The sequence below is a fragment of the Aquarana catesbeiana genome, linkage group LG13 (assembly GCF_042186555.1).
Source record: "Aquarana catesbeiana isolate 2022-GZ linkage group LG13, ASM4218655v1, whole genome shotgun sequence".
NCBI classification, from domain to species: Eukaryota; Metazoa; Chordata; class Amphibia; order Anura; family Ranidae; genus Aquarana; species Aquarana catesbeiana.
The window spans coordinates 6535661-6549367 of NC_133336.1; the positions used below are offsets into that span (position 1 = coordinate 6535661).

General features: G+C 50.3%; 1 protein-coding gene across 1 annotated transcript in view; it reads left to right on the forward strand.

Moving 5' to 3' along the window:
- LOC141117572 (ribonuclease inhibitor-like) overlaps positions 1-13707 on the forward strand; it is a 253846-nt gene that overhangs the window by 136294 nt on the left and 103845 nt on the right. The gene's annotated exons all lie outside the window — the stretch shown is intronic.

Here is a 13707-nt window from a genome sequence, read left to right on the forward strand (position 1 = left end):
GATTGCAGATCGCAACATCTGATGGTTCGGTCATCCGATGCTCCGGGACTAGAACTGCAGCTATGTGCCGTTCTAATCCAGTTGTGTAGCTCAGAACAAACACCAGGCAGGCTGTATGTAAGTTCAAACAGGGATCTCTCTTTATTGACAGGAATACAGTCTCTTTTATACAGTAAAAGAGGAAGTGCAGACCTCCTGCTCCTATTACTCTAACAATACACCTGTAACCTAATTAACCTAATTAACCTAATTAACACGGGCTAATTAACTAATCCCTTTAGACAGCCTAGATGACTCAGACATTACCTTTAGGCCAGACTGGCCGTCTTGTAGCTCAGAAAACCCCATCAACATTATCACAATAGCAGAGTTAATTAACACAAACAACAATGGGGATCTAATGACTCTTAGATCCCATACTAGAGACTTATTTACAATACACATTCTAGCAGGCAACAGACAGACAGGTGGCTGGAATTTACATCAACATCTCCTAACAGTATCTGTCCCAGCATTATGAATCAGCCACTATTTCTAATATGGCAAATCCAGGGTCCCCAGGGTCTGTGTGTCCTGGGGGACCAGGGCCCGAATCCACAGTAATACCACCTCAAGGGTCCCCAGGCATACAGCTCACAAAGAGCACCGTTCCCCCAAATGCCAGGGCCCACGATCGATCGGCAAGAGGCTAGCATTCTGTCCCCTCCAAAAGTCTCTCTCCCGGCTAGGTCTGTCACAGTTACGGTTCCATTCTCCACACATTGACTGGACTGTTGGATGGATCCTGGCTTGGGGTTCCTCCTGTTCCTCTTCCTGCCTACTCAAGGTTACCCCAACAGAGAAACTTCCTGTTGCCACCATCCCAGTATCTTCTGCTCTTCCCGCTGCATATAGCGATTTCTGGAACGTCTCCTGCAATAGTCGGGCTGAGGCACTCTCTGGGTCATGTGGCACTCTGGATGAGGAGCCCACTTGTGAACTTGAGCCGATCATCCACTCCAGTTTGCATGGTCATTTACCTTTGCCTGTTCCTGGACCCCCTTGGACGCACACCCAGGCTGACTTGTCTACCAGTTCCACAGTCGCTACGCTCAGTGATGCGATTCTGGTGGTCGTTGCACCTGGCAATGCTGTTCAGTCAGCCTCTGCACCAGTTCAGCCTATGCCCAGTGAAGCTATCCAGCTTAACTTCTGTGACACATCACTTTCTAACCAAACTGGTCTCAGGGATCCACTGACTTCTGCCCAGTCTGATGATCCTGTGCTAGATGTCCAGCTCTTTAAGGGTCTGGGGGACCCTGCTCAGACTCTTGATGGTCTTCTTATGCCCTTACCCATTCCTAAGAAGCCTTTAGCCCTCAATAAGTCCTCTCGTCCTCTCCCTGCCGCGGTTTCGGTCTCTGAGGATAATCTTAAGTATGAGGTTAGTCAAGTTTTGGATTCCCGGCACTGTAGAGGCATTCTTCAGTACCTCGTACATTGGGAAGGGTTTGGTCCGGAGGAGAGGTCTTGGATCACTGCATCTGAGATCTTTGGGCTTCGTCTGTTGAGGAGGTTTCATCTGGAGTTTCCCTTTAAGCCAGGGCCCAGACGGGGGAGGGGGGGCCTCATAAGAGTGGGGTACTGTCATGGTTATGCAGTAATCTTTCTCTGTCAGCTTACCTTCTCCTCATGTGTTCAGACTAAGAGGCCAGCCACTCACACCTGTCTGGTTTTATAACCTCTCCTCTAAGCATGGCCCCACCCCAGGCCCTATCAGGGAACCCCTTTATTAACCTGTGCACTGCAGGCCAGCAGTGCTGATCAACCATTGTAGGAAAAGAACGACAAGGGCGCCACTCTAAGTGCAATATTTAAAAACAAATTTAATATATCTTAAAAGCAGGTACTCACAAGGGTACATGTAATCAGGCATGTGAATAATATGCAGGTAGTGCCAGGTGTCCCAGGGATATTGTCCAATCACATCTTGTGGTATCGTTCCGCTTCATAAGACAGGCTGCGCTGGTGGATTGTCGGCAAATCCGGCCGCTGGAATGCACTGTGTGTGATCTGGGGGAGCGAGAGCACTTCCGACTCCGTGCAGGGAAAGCAAATAGGCGACGCGTTTGCAGAGCTACGCTCCTTCCTCAGGCCTCACTCGCTCTTGGTGGGCGCAGAAATGGGCCCTGCTGTGAAATATTAGATCAAGAATTGTAATTACATGCCCTTGTTGAACAAGGGCAGAAAAATTGGGCCTTTGGTGGTGGTGGTGGTGGTGCAGGTGCCACAACACTGTAAGTCCTCACTCGCTCTTGGTGGGTGCAGAAATGGGCCCTGCTGTGAAATGTTAGATCAAGAATTGTAATTACATGTCCCTGTTGAACAAGGGCAGAAAAATTGGGCCTTTGGTGGTGGTGGTGGTGGTGCTGGTGCCACAACACTGTAAGTCCTCACTCGCTCTTGGTGGGTGCAGAAATGGGCCCTGCTGTGAAATATTAGATCAAGAATTGTAATTACATGCCCCTGTTGAACAAGGGCAGAAAAATTGGGCCTTTGGTGGTGGTGGTGGTGCTGGTGTCACAACACTGTAAGTCCTCACTCGCTCTTGGTGGGTGCAGAAATGGGCCCTGCTGTAAAATATTAGATCAAGAATTGTAATTACATGCCCCTGTTGAACAAGGGCAGAAAAATTGGGCCTTTGGTGGTGGTGATGGTGCTGGTGCCACAACACCGTAAGTCCTCACTCGCTCTTGGTGGGTGCAGAAATGGGCCCTGCTGTGAAATATTAGATCAAGAATTGTAATTACATGCCCCTGTTGAACAAGGGCAGAAAAATTGGGCCTTTGGTGGTGGTGGTGGTGGTGCTGGTGCCACAACACTGTAAGTCCTCACTCGCTCATGGTGAGTGCAGAAATGGGCCCTGCTGTGAAATATTAGATCAAGAATTGTAATTACATGCCCCTGTTGAACAAGGGCAGAAAAATTGGGCCTTTGGTGGTGGTGGTGCTGATGCCACAACACTGTAAGTCCTCACTCGCTCTTGGTGGGTGCAGAAATGGGCCCTGCTGTGAAATATTAGATCAAGAATTGTAATTACATGCCCCTGTTGAACAAGGGCAGAAAAATTGGGCCTTTGGTGGTGGTGGTGGTGGTGCTGGTGCCACAACACTGTAAGTCCTCACTCGCTCATGGTGGGTGCAGAAATGGGCCCTGCTGTGAAATATTAGATCAAGAATTGTAATTACATGCCCCTGTTGAACAAGGGCAGAAAAATTGGGCCTTTGGTGGTGGTGGTGCTGATGCCACAACACCGTAAGTCCTCACTCGCTCTTGGTGGGTGCAGAAATGGTCCCTGCTGTGAAATATTAGATCAAGAATTGTAATTACATGCCCCTGTTGAACAGGGGCAGAAAAATTAGGCCTTAGGCACTGGTGCTGGTGCCACAACACTGCAACCCCTAACAGATACTCTAGTTGTAACGCAGAAACAAGCCCTGCTGCAAAGTATTGCATCAAAAATTGTAATTACACGCCCCTGTTAAACAGGGGCTGAAAAATTGGGCCTTAGGCACTGGTGGTGGCGCCCAGAACCAAAAATGTTCTTACAAGCTATCAGCGTGATCATTGAGGAGGAAGAGGATAATTACTCAGGGATAGTCACTCAGCATCAGCATAGGAAGTCTTTGAAGGGATCTGAGATTTCAAAAAAAATTATTCGATTACATCAGCATCAGGTGCTTGGTAGCTGGTGGTGATCCAAGACTGATTCATTTTTATGAAGGTCAGTCGATCGACCGAGTCGGTGGACAGACGCACCCTGTGATCAGTTACAAAGGCTCCAGCAGCACTGAATGTACGTTCCAAAAGAACGCTGGATGCAGGACAGGCCAGTAGCTCAATTGCATACTGTGCAAGCTCTGGCCAGTGATCCATCCTCAAGACCCAGTAACCCAGAGGATTTTCGGTGGGAAAGGTGTCCAAGTCAGATCTTGCCCCTAGGTATTCCAGCACCATGTAAAACAGACGCTGGCGATGGTTGCTGGAACCGATCATACCTTGGGGCTGAGTCCTCTGGGTCACTAAGGACGACATGGTCCGCAGCCACCTCCTCCCAGCCACGTACAAGTCCATGGGTTTCTTGGGACTGATCCCTTAAAGACTGCTGCTGATGCTGAGTGCCAGGCTCCACCTCCATACTGACACAATCTTCCTCCTCCTCCTCCTCCTCGTCCTCTTCCTGTGTGATCGGCGGGCACGCAGGAACACTGTCTGGATAAAGGGGGCCTTGAGAGCTAAGGAAGTCCTCCTCTTCCTGCTTCTGTTCTGCCTCGTGTGCCCTGTCCATTATTCCACGCAGCGTGTGCTCCAACAGGTGGACAAGGGGGACAGTGTCACTGATGCATGCACTGTCACTGCCCACCATCCTCGTGGCCTCCTCAAATGGTGACAGGACAGTGCATGCATCCCTGATCATGGCCCACTGGCGTGGGGAAAAAAAACAAGCTCCCCTGACCCTGTCCTGGTGCCATAGTCGCACAGGTACTCATTGATGGCCCTCTGCTGCGTGTGCAGCCGCTGCAGCATGGCCAATGTTGAGTTCCACCTGGTGGGCATGTCACAGATTAGGCGGTTCTTGGGCAGGTTAAACTCCTTTTGGAGGTCCGCCAGCCGAGCACTGGCATTATATGACCGGCAGAAATGCACACAGACTTTCCTGGCCTGCCTCAGGACATCCTGTAAGCCCGGGTACCTGCCCAAGAACCGCTGCACCACCAAGTTAAGGACGTGAGCCAAACAGGGCACATGGGTCATTTGTCCCTGTCGGAGGGCAGAGAGGAGGTTGGTGCCATTGTCGCAAACCACCATTCCTGCCTTAAGTTGGCGTGGCGTCAACCACCTCTGAACCTGCCCCTGCAGAGCTGACAGAACCTCTGCCCCAGTGTGGCTCCTGTCCCCCAAGCACACCAGCTCAAGCACCGCATGGCATCTTTTGGCCTGCGTACTTGCGTAGCCCCTTGAACGGCTACGGAGCACCGCTGGTTCCGAGGACAAAGCACAGGAAGAGGCCATGGAGGAAGAAGAAGAGGAGGGGGTGGAGGAGAGAGGTGTGTCACAATCATTAGCATTTTGGAGGCGTGGTGGCGAAACAACCTCCAACACTACTGCACCTTGTCCTGCATAGTTCCCAGCTGCCAGCAAAGTCACCCAATGCGCCGTGAAACTTAGGTAACGTCCCTGTCCATGCCTACTGGACCATGAGTCAGCGGTAATATGCACCTTACCGCTGACCGCCCTGTCCAGCGAGGCATGAACATTGCCTTCCACATGCCGGTAGAGAGCCGGAATCGCCTTCCGTGAGAAAAAGTGGCGTTTGGGTTCCTGCCACTGAGGAACCGCACATTCCACACACTTAACGGAAGGGGGCAGAGTCTACCAACTAAAAAGGCAGCAGTTGAAGTGCTAGCAATTTTGCCAAGCTAGCATTCAACCGCTGGGCATGTGGATGGCTGGGAGCAAACTTCTTTTGGCGGTGCAGCAGCTGGGGCAGGGAAATTTGCCTGGTACAATCTGATCTTTGTGTACCAAAAGCAGATTGCCCACAAGTACTTGGCTGTGACACACCTAATTCTACACCTTCATTCCTCTCAGTGCAGGTCTCAGAGAGGACTGAAGGTATAGTGGGGTTGGAGATCTCAGCTAATGAGGAGCAAGGAGAGGTCCTCTTTGTTCCTTGGTGTGGGTCTTTTAGATACGCTTGCCAACGAACTGCATGGCAGGTCAACATATGTCTGGTCAAGCATGTGGTACAAAAGCAGGAGATGTTTTGGCCACGCGAGATACGCTTGAGACATATGTTGCAAATAGCAGCGGTGCGATCTGATGCACTCGTCTCAAAAAAGGCCCACACCAATGAACTTTTTGAATAACTGCAGCGCCCTGCACATGTGGAGATTTGGGGTGTGATGCAGTCAATGTGCTGCCCTTAGGCTGGCCCCTGGAGGGCATCCTGCCTCGTTGGTGATGTGCCGCCTCCTCCTCCTCTCTCCTATCAGGCACCCATGTTGAGTCAGTGACCTCATCATCCCCTCCCTCCTCATCACTGGAGCAAACCTGGCAGTATGCTGCAGCAGGGGGAGCATGACTGCCAGATTGCTGTCCTTCTTGGGCACCCCCTCTGTCCGTGCTCATGTTACTGCCTTCATCAAGCTCAGTATCATCATCAGAGCCTTCCAAACGCTGGGCATCCTCCTGGAGCATGTACCCAACACTGTGGTCAAACAGTTCGAGGGACTCCTCAGGAGGACATGGTGGGGCTAGGGAAGGAGTCACTGATGACATTGAGCCGAGGGAAGAGGCCGCTGCTTTGCCAGACAAAGTACCCTGGGCATGGGTGAGAGAGAATGAGGATGGCTTGGTCATCCACTTAACCAAGTCTTCCGCATGTTGCGGCTCAACACGGCCAGCTGCTGAAAAAAAAGGCCAAGCGTGTCCCACGGCCACGTGCTGATGAGGATGCACTGTCTCCATGACCAGCACTAGACACAGAGCCTGCTTGCCCTCTCTTATTGGCTTGTGACTAGGGATGAGCTTCGTGTTCGAGTCGAACCCATGTTCGACTCGAACATCGGCTGTTCGACCGTTCGTCGAATTGCGAACGATATGGGCCGTTCGCGCCAAATTCGTGTGGCGCGTCACGGCCCATAATTCACTGCGGCATCGCAGTGCATTGCTGGCTGATGATTGGCCAAGCATGCACTATGACCCGCATGCTTGGCCAATCACAGCGCCGCCTGAACAGAGAGCCGTAATTGGCCAAAGCCAAGGAGGCTTTGGCCAATTATGGCTCAGGGGATTTAGTACACGCCCCACACTATATAAGGCCGCCTGCACGGCGGCCCTGTGTAGTGTGTGTTCTGGTGTGCTGAGAGATAGAGAGAGAGATAGTGTCATTTGATTTGAGTTAGATAGATTAGGCAGAACAGTCAGTCAGTTAGCTGCACTTACAGTGTATTGTGTATATATATGCATCCCAGGTGTTGCATATATATATATACACTGTATTCAGTTTAGCTAGATCCGTTCCTGTTATCTTCTAGACTATTTACATTTAGTGCAGTGCGTCCTGCTCACAGTGTTCAGCTAGATCCGTTCCTGTTATCTTCTAGACTATTTACATTTAGTGCAGTGCGTCCTGCTCACAGTGTTCATCTAGATCCGTTCCTGTTATCTTCTAGACTATTTACATTTAGTGCAGTGCGTCCTGCTCACAGTGTTCAGCTAGATCCGTTCCTGTTATCTTCTAGACTATTTACATTTAGTGCAGTGCGTCCTGCTCACAGTGTTCAGCTAGATCCGTTCCTGTTATCTTCCTACTGACAGGCAGGCTTGTCTGGTTACAGTATATAAAGCTACCTGAAGAAAATTACAGGTGTTCTATTTGATCCTATTAGTACCACGGTCAGGCAGCTAGACTATTTACATTTAGTACAGTGCGTCCTGCTCACAGTGTTCAGCTAGATCCGTTCCTGTTATCTTCCTACTGACAGGCAGGCTTGTCTGGTTACAGTATATAAAGCTACCTGAAGAAAATTACAGGTGTTCTATTTGATCCTATTAGTACCACGGTCAGGCAGCTAGACTATTTACATTTAGTACAGTGCGTCCTGCTCACAGTGTTCAGCTAGATCCGTTCCTGTTATCTTCCTACTGACAGGCAGGCTTGTCTGGTTACAGTATATAAAGCTACCTGAAGAAAATTACAGGTGTTCTATTTGATCCTATTAGTACCACGGTCAGGCAGCTAGACTATTTACATTTAGTACAGTGCGTCCTGCTCACAGTGTTCAGCTAGATCCGTTCCTGTTATCTTCCTACTGACAGGCAGGCTTGTCTGGTTACAGTATATAAAGCTACCTGAAGAAAATTACTGGTGTTCTATCCCAGCTTAGTGCAGCTACAGGCCATTAGTATGTCTGGAAGGCCAAGAAGGAGAGGCAGACAGTCACAAGCCAATAAGAGAGGGCAAGCAGGCTCTGTGTCTAGTGCTGGTCGTGGAGATGGTGCATCCTCATCAGCACGTGGCCATAGGACACGCTTGGCCTTTTTTTCGGCAGCTGGCCGTGTTGAGCCGCAACATGCGGAAGACTTGGTTGAGTGGATGACCAAGCCGTCCTCATCCTCCTCATCCTCTCTCACCCAGGGTGCTTTGTCTGGCAAAGAAGCGGCCTCTTCCCTCAGCTCAATGTCATCAGTGACTCCTTCCCTAGCTCCACCATGTTCTCCTGAGGATTCCCTCGAACTGTTTGACCACAGTGTTGGGTACATGCTCCAGGAGGATGCCCAGCGTTTGGAAGGCTCTGATGATGATACTGAGCTTGATGAAGGCAGTAACATGAGCACGGACAGAGGGGGTGCCCAAGAAGGACAGCAATCTGGCAGTCATGCTCCCCCTGCTGCAGCATACTGCCAGGTTTGCTCCAGTGATGAGGAGGGAGGGGATGATGAGGTCACTGACTCAACGTGGGTGCCTGATAGGAGAGAGGAGGAGGAGGAGGAGGAGGAGGAGGAGGAGAAGGAGGAGGCGGCACATCACCAACGAGGCAGGATGCCCTCCAGGGGCCAGCCTAAGGGCAGCACATTGACTGCATCACACCCCAAAGCTCCACATGTGCAGGGCGCTGCAGTCTCTGCGCGTTATTCAAAAAGTTCTTTGGTGTGGGCGAGTGCATCAGATCGCACCGCTGCTTTTTGCAACATATGTCTCAAGCGTATCTCGCGTGGCCAAAACATCTCCCGCTTGGGTACCACATGCTTGACCAGACATATGTTGACCTGCCATGCAGTTCGTTGGCAAGCGTATCTAAAAGACCCACACCAAAGAACAAAGAGGATCTCTCCTTGCTCCTCATCAGCTGAGATTTCCAACCCCACTAGACCTCCAGTCCTCTCTGAGACCTGCAGTGAGAGGAATGAAGGTGTAGAATTAGGTGTGTCACAGCCAAGTACTTGTGGGCAATCTGCTTTTGGTACACCAACGTCAGATTGTACCAGGCAAATTTCCCTGCCCCAGCTGCTGCACCGCCGAAAAAAGTTTGCTCCCAGCCATCCACATGCCCAGCGGTTGAATGCTAGCTTGGCAAAATTGCTAGCACTTCAACTGCTGCCTTTTCAGTTGGTAGACTCTGCCCCCTTCCGTGAGTTTGTGGAATGTGCGGTTCCTCAGTGGCAGGTACCCAAACGCCACTTTTTCTCACGGAAGGCGATTCAGGCTCTCTACCGGCATGTGGAAGGCAATGTCCATGCCTCGCTGGACAGGGCGGTCAGCGGTAAGGTGCATATTACCGCTGACTCATGGTCCAGCAGGCATGGACAGGGACGTTACCTAAGTTTCACGGCGCATTGGGTGACTCTGCTGGCAGCTGGGAAGGATGCAGGACAAGGTGCAGTAGTGTTGGAGGTTGTTCCGCCACCACGCCTCCAAAATGCTGATTGTGACACACCTCTCTCCTCCACCCCCTCCTCTTCTTCTTCGTCCATGGCCTCTTCCTCGGAACCAGCGGTGCTCCGTAGGCGTTCAAGGGGCTACGCAAGTACGCAGGCCAAAAGATGCCATGCGGTGCTTGAGCTGGTGTGCTTGGGGGACAGGAGCCACACTGGGGCAGAGGTTCTGTCAGCTCTGCAGGGGCAGGTTCAGAGGTGGTTGACGCCACGCCAACTTAAGGCAGGAATGGTGGTTTGCGACAATGGCACCAACCTCCTCTCTGCCCTCCGACAGGGACAAATGACCCATGTGCCCTGTTTGGCTCACGTCCTTAACTTGGTGGTGCAGCGGTTCTTGGGCAGGTACCCGGGCTTACAGGATGTCCTGAGGCAGGCCAGGAAAGTCTGTGTGCATTTCCGCCGGTCATATAATGCCAGTGCTCGGCTGACGGACCTCCAAAAGGAGTTTAACCTGCCCAAGAACCACCTAATCTGTGACATGCCCACCAGGTGGAACTCAACGTTGGCCATGCTGCAGCGGCTGCACACGCAGCAGAGGGCCATCAATGAGTACCTGTGCGACTATGGCACCAGGACAGGGTCAGAGGAGCTTGGTTTTTTTTCCCCACGCCAGTGGGCCATGATCAGGGATGCATGCACTGTCCTGTCACCATTTGAGGAGGCCACGAGGATGGTGAGCAGTGACAGTGCATGCATCAGTGACACTGTCCCCCTTGTCCACCTGTTGGAGCACACGCTGCGTGGAATAATGGACAGGGCACTTGAGGCAGAACAGAGGCAGGAAGAGGAGGACTTCCTTAGCTCTCAAGGCCCCCTTTATCCAGACAGTGTTCCTGCGTGCCCGCCGATCACACAGGAAGAGGACGAGGAGGAGGAGGAGGAGGAGGAAGATTGTGTCAGTATGGAGGTGGAGCCTGGCACTCAGCATCAGCAGCAGTCTTTAAGGGATCAGTCCCAAGAAACACATGGACTTGTACGTGGCTGGGAGGAGGTGGCTGCGGATGTTGTCGTCCTTAGTGACCCAGAGGACTCCGGACCGAATGCCTCAGCAAACCTACGCTGCATGGCCTCCCTGATCCTGCAAAGCCTGCGTAAGGATCCTCGTATTCGTGGTATCAAGGAGAAGGACCAATACTGGCTGGCAACCCTCCTTGATCCACGTTACAAGGGTAAGGTTGCGGACCTTATCTTGCCATCGCAGAGGGAGCAGAGGATTACAAACTCCTGTTTCTGGACAACGTGTTGCTGAGGCTTCGGTCAGTCAAAGAAGGAGCGGTGGAGAAGGTGGCCGTCTGATCGATGCGTTCAGACAATTTTTTGGTCCGCAGCCCCAAGGTATGATCGGTTCCAGCAACCATTGCCAGCATCTGTTTTACATGGTGCAGGAATACCTAGGGGCAAGATTAGACTTGGACACCTTTCCCACCGAAAATCCTCTGGGTTACTGGGTCTTGAGGATGGATCACTGGCCAGAGCTTGCACAGTATGCAATTGAGCTACTGGCCTGTCCTGCATCCAGCGTTCTTTCGGAACGCACATTCAGTGCTGCTGGAGGCGTGGTAACCGATCACAGGGTGCGTCTGTCCACCGACTCGGTCGATCGGCTGACCTTCATAAAAATTAATCAGTCTTGGATCATCACCAGCTACCAAGCACCTGATGCTGATGTAACCGAATAATTTTTTTTGAAATCTCAGATCCCTTCAAAGACTGCCTATGCTGATGCTGAGTGACTATCCCTGAGTAATTATCCTCTTCCTCCTCAATCATCACGCTGATAGCTTGTAAGAACATTTTTGGTTCTGGGCGCCACCACCAGTGCCTAAGGCCCAATTTTTCAGCCCCTGTTTAACAGGGGCGTGTAATTACAATTTTTGATGTAATACTTTGCAGCAGGGCTCGTTCCTGCATTCCAACTAGAGTGTCTGTGAGGGGTTGCAGTGTTGTGGCACCAGCACCAGTGCCTAAGGCCCAATTTTTCTGCCCCTGTCTAACAGGGGCATGTAATTACAATTTTTGATGCAATACTTTGCAGCAGGGCTCGTTCCTGCATTCCAACTAGAGTGTCTGTGAGGGGTTGCAGTGTTGTGGCACCAGCACCAGTGCCTAAGGCCCAATTTTTCTGCCCCTGTCTAACAGGGGCGTGTAATTACAATTTTTGATGCAATACTTTGCAGCAGGGCTCATTCCTGCGTTCCAACTAGAGTGTCTGTGAGGGGTTGCAGTGTTGTGGCACCAGCACCAGTGCCTAAGGCCCAATTTTTCTGCCCCTGTCTAACAGGGGCGTGTAATTACAATTTTTGATGCAATACTTTGCAGCAGGGCTCGTTCCTGCGTTCCAACTAGAGTGTCTGTGAGGGGTTGCAGTGTTGTGGCACCAGCACCAGTGCCTAAGGCCTAATTTTTCAGCTCCTGTTCAACAGGGGCATGTAATTACAATTCTTGATCTAATATTTCACAGCAGGGCCCTGTGAGGGATTACAGTGTTGTGGCCACAGCAACACCTAAGGCCCAAATTTCTGCTGAGTATATAGGGCAGGACCCTACTTTCAAACATCTAACTTACAAACGACTCCTACTTGCAAACGGAAGGAGACAACAGGAAGTGAGATGAAATCTACCCCTAGGAAGGGAAATTCTCTCCTGTAAGAGTTAATATGGGAAAACAATTTCTCCTTTCCACTGATGCTTTCCAATCCTTGTTCCACAAAAAAACCCACATTTTCAAAAAACATTTTTCATTGGGACAAAAAGTGAGGTGAAATCTTCTGAAGAGGAGGAAAGACAGCAAAACAAATGTCACAGGGGTGATAACCCTTCCCTATGTTTTCCAAAAAGCTTAAAAAAGATTTTTTGGCTGGAGCTAAACACGTTAAAAATGTACCCGTTCAAAATTACAAAGAGATTCTACTTAACAACAAACCTACAGTCCCTGTCTTGTTTGCACCGCCTGTATACTGCTGTTCAGAGTATATAGGGCCTTTCCTTATTTTAATTTGGGTGCGGGGTTCCCCTTAATATCCATACAAGACCCAAAGGGCCTGGTAATGGACTGGGGGGTACCCATGCCGTTTGTCTCACTGATTTTCATCCATATTGCCATTACCCGACATGACATTAAACCCGCAAGCAGTTTTAAATGAGATTTTTTCCTTTAAAAATGACATTTGGTGCAGGGACTGTTCTAAACACGGGAAACACGCGCCACTTTACAGGCATACTATAGACACCCCCCAGGTACGATATTTAAAGGAATATTTCACTTTTTTTTTTTTACTTTAAGCATCATTAAAATCACTGCTCCCGAAAAAACGGCCGTTTTTAAAAGTTTTTTTTGCATTGATACATGTCCCCTGGGGTAGGACCCGGGTCCCCAAACCCTTTTTAGGACAATACCATGCAAATTAGCCTTTAAAATGAGCACTTTTGATTTCGAACGTTCGAGTCCCATAGACGTCAATGGGGTTCTAACGTTCGTGCGAACTTTCGGTCCGTTCGCAGGTTCTGGTGCGAACCGAACCGGGGGGTGTTCGGCTCATCCCTACTTGTGACTGTCTGCCTCTCCTTCTTGGCCTTCCAGACATACTAATGGCCTGTAGCTGCACTAAGCTGGGATATATATATATATGTACTGATACTGCAGCTAGCAAAATCAACTGCCTGCCTGTAGTATGAGAACACCACCAACCTTCTACAGGTAGCTTTAGCTGAACACTGTGCAGAGCTCGCAAAAAAATAACTTGTAGATTTTTTAGCTGCCTGCTGTAGCGATAGGATCAGGAAAACACCACCAACCTTCTACAGGTAGCTTTAGGTGAACACTGTGCAGAGCTCGCAAAAAAATAACTTGTAGGTTTAGCTGAACACTGTGAGGAGAACGCACCACACTAACTTGTAGTTTTAGCTGAACACTGTGAGCAGGACGCACCGCACTAACTTGTAGTTTTAGCTGAACACTGTGAGCAGGACGCACCGCACTAACTTGTAGTTTTAGCTGAACACTGTGAGCAGGATGCACCCCACTAACTTGTAGTTTTAGCTGAACACCGTGAGCAGGACGCACTGCCCTAACTTGTAGCTTTAGATGAACACAGTGCAGAGGTCTCACTACACTAACTTGTAGTTTTAGCTGAACACTGTGAGCAGGATGCACCGCACTAACTTGTAGTTTTAGCTGAACACTGTGAGCAGGATGCACCCCACTAACTTGTAGTTTTAGCTGAA